The following is a 4,041-nucleotide window of genomic DNA, read 5'->3' on the forward strand; positions in this document are numbered from 1 at the left end:
TGTGTGTGTGTGTGTGTGTGTGTGCACGTGTGTGTGTGCGTGCAACAAGAGACAATGAAAGTAAACAGAAATCTAAATCCACTCAGGATACACATCAACAACAACAGTCTCAGACAGGTCCAAGAACTTAAATACCTCGAAAGTATATTCACAGAAGATGGGCGACTGAACAGAGAAATTGAAACACAATCACGAAAGGTCAATAATGTTAGTTACAAGTACCAGCTTGCTCCACTACTGAAACATCCTAACATCCCCATGACAACAAAACTCAAACTGATCGACGCCATATTCATCCTAAGAGTCACCCATCAATTCCAAACATGGACTACGAACAAAACATTGGAGCAAAGAATTACAACATGTGAAATGCGATGTCTTAGAAAAGCAGTAAACAAGACCAGGGGAGACAAAATTAGAAACTCAGTAGTCAGAGAAATGGTGGGCACAAATGATGTCATGCATCACACCCAATGCCAAAGAATCAAATGGTTCGGACATCTCATGCGATTACCAACACACCATCCAACACAACGTGCCTACATAATAAAATCCAAGGACAAGAAGACTAAAGGACGACCGAGAAAGACCTCGATAGAAGGAACCAGGGAAACACTAACTACTTATGGCATCCCTCTGACCCAAGCTCTCCGGATAGTGACAGGGAGACGTCTCTTTCTTCCTGCGACACCCAAAGGGGTATAAGCGGAGGGTAAAAGTAAAGTAAAAGTAAAGTTGTTATTTTTGCTGTTGTAAGAAACTTTATGGTCTTACCATATTGAAGGAAGGATCCAACGGCTTGTCTGACGTCATGGCTGCAAATTGAACTTGTGGTTTTGGACCTGACGTCACATACAACCAGAGAGCTAATAATCGGAGACCGGAAACGAAACCTGGCAGCGAGAATCGAGGCCACCAGCTGATCGACACTGATCGTGAAACGAAGCACGGTGAACAAAGCGAATGTCGACTGTCTGCAGTGTTCTGTGTCTGTGCCAAGTCGAGATCACAAAAAGACCAGACCTAGCATTGTTCAACTTTCCAAATAACCCTGGAATGTAAGAATTTACATGCACTTTGTCATGAGTCTTATTTCATAGAATCTCTATCATGTATCACTAGTATCGGTGTCCGACTGGTATTACTGCTTAACTTAGCATATGTTCAGCCTCCAGTCCTATATTTATTCCTTCAATCCCAACACAGACGAAAAAGTAGCTGCATGTCTTGTTATTTTTGCTGTTGTTGCTGTTGAAATGTGGTTTCTGAAGAGACATGGAAGGAAACGAAATAAAAAAAAAGAGGCAGTGCTTAATGAAGCCCACGTAGGACGCTCACTGTAAAAACAGTCAGGAAACGACAAGTTTGGGACACCAGAATAGACCTAAGGGTCTTAAACATCTAGCTCTCACTGGCAACATTGAAGGCAAACGAGGCAGGGATAGGCCCAGAGCAACCTACTTTAGGAACCTAAACAAATGGGTAACGGGGAAAGATCAGGGAAACGTAGCTTTTTTTTAAAAGAACATCCGAGCAAAGGAATGAATGGAGAACCATGATCGCCGATTTATCTGGCACTGGATGATTATGATATTGTTGCTAATACTGTTTTATTTGTTCTTGTAATAAACTTTATGGTCTTAACACATTGACAGAAAGGCCCAACAATTCGGTTATTCCGTTAGTCACAGGAGGGCGAAACATTGAAAGAGGGCTAAAACCTTACAAAATACAATTAATGAGTTTCAAGTGATCTGGGAGAAATACAGTGTTTGTATTACACGATACTGATTTCTTATTTCAGCCGTCATCAATTTGAGTGTGTACTGGCATAAAAAAAATTGCGTGGCAAGTTCCATTTTTAAAATGACTACCTCTTTGCCTAAAATACCCAGCATCACCGTATTGACAGAAAGGGAGTGGGGGGGGGGGGCTCCTCACTCTGTTTATAGACCTGTGAATGTGTATGTGGTCACACAAGAGTGTATGGCGTTTCTCCCCTCCCAAGGAGCTAGCTAGCCAGTGTAGTGAAGTCTTTACTAAAGCTTTTCATCCGAACGGGTTAAAAATCGCCAAATAAACATGACAAGAATCAAGCTTATGCTTATAAATTAAATTATGAAAACTACTGCATCCTAGATGACAATGACAATGACAATTCAGATCAGAGTGATAGTCCTCCACGGATTAAAAAAAACAACACTTTTGCTCTCTACGGTTTTCCGCGTCCATTTTATCTGGGGTGGGGGTTCTCCAAAAATTTTTGATGAGATTATCATTTAACTGCAAATAAATTCTCTGTTCTCAATCAAAACGGCCAGTCAATCAAACACTTTTCTCTTTTATGTCATGAAACTATATGAAAAGGTCATGAGTTTTTCAACATTCAACTGGTTTACAACACGTGTGGACATTGCCACCACGCCTCGTGCTGTTATTGTGAGCACTGGTTTATAATATTAGTAAACTGTAGCACCTATAGGTTACAATTTAAGTTTTCGGCGCTCCAACAACACATTCTCGTTTCTGTCATAGTATGTCAAAAATGGACTAGGAGTTATTAGAAGGCTCACCTTGATGGCAAGTCACCCACGGTTATATTTAATGTTTAAGTGTTGTGTACCGAGCAATTTGAACCACTCTGAATTCGGAAATTTCCATTTCGGACAACTCTTGTAAAGAATGCAATACTCACACCGTTTACCGTCACAAACCTTCCAAAATGGCTTATTAGTTCCCCCCGGGTCTTCTCCAAAGGAGAGACCCTGTTCATCACAAGAATAAAATATCTCCAACCAGTTGTGAGAGTTTTGAAAAAGATATTAAAAGACGAGAGAGCAAAAACTTGACGTCTAAGAAGAAAATAATTATATCTTGCGTCAATATGAAAGGGCAAAGAGATAAGGAAATTACAAAGTTCAAAGGAAGTACATGTATTAGAAAGCTCACTGTCAGGACCTGCGTTGGAGTTGCAATGTCCCAAATTCATGTTTCAGATTTATGTGCCTAACAAAGAAGATAGTGTACATAATATATTATCAAGACAAAAATCTTGCATTGACAGTCTATCACTGCTCTAGAATAGCAGATTAAGTGAGGACCATTACTCAAGCAATGAAAAACCTTTACATTAGACTTTGAGATTACACCAGTCTATTAAATCTGTTCAAAGTGAAAACTATGTCTGCATTGGAAAAGGAGTTTGCAGTCGTTTTTGATAAGATGTCTCTGAAATCAGCAATACGGTATGATGGCGAGGCGGAAGTGTTTTTTGAAGACTTTGGCCATCTCAGCAGATCCATGTTCCCAAGGAAAATTTGTTGTCAGAAGAAGATCAATTGGAAACAACGATGCTTACTGTCAAGAGGTTCTATAAAGGCTGTATTGCTGGAGCCTCTCCTCCACCAGGTCATACGAAATTTATTTGAAATTGACTTACACCATGACCAAGAATCATCTTTTGTGATCAAGGGGGCACGAACGATTCCTCCTATTTACATTAGAGAACTTATGTGCATACACCATCATCAGATCAACCCACTATGAGCACGTATCACTTTATAAGAAATTCTTTTGATGCCATCTCTTGTTCCATCACTAACCTTGGTAGAACAAAGCATCAGGATGTATATTAGAGGATGCATTGTTCATAAACTCAACTCAGTCCTTTGACACTCTTGTGAAAAACGGGATAACAGGTGACATGTTTCTCAACGCTAAAAACTTCGGTGTCAATAATAATATCCTAAAAGCAATGAGTGGTATCATTATACAACGTCATAAAAGAAGTCACGTGATACTGCCCTGTTCCTATCCCAGTAAAATCGACGACATGCTTCATGATTAATGTGTGTAGGTCTGACTTGTAGCAAGCCGAGGCTCGTAATTTCCACATCCATGATTCTAAGCTATTGGATTATTGGAACATTGTGTGGAAACACATGCTAAAGAGATTTCAACCTTCATAATAAATATGCAAAATTCCCCACTATCTATGGTGGGTTGTTTTTTTGCTTTTTAAACTTTTTTTTAGGGGGGAGG

The sequence above is a fragment of the Aplysia californica genome, unplaced genomic scaffold, assembly GCF_000002075.1.
Source record: "Aplysia californica isolate F4 #8 unplaced genomic scaffold, AplCal3.0 scaffold00036, whole genome shotgun sequence".
Lineage (NCBI taxonomy): Eukaryota > Metazoa > Mollusca > Gastropoda > Aplysiida > Aplysiidae > Aplysia > Aplysia californica.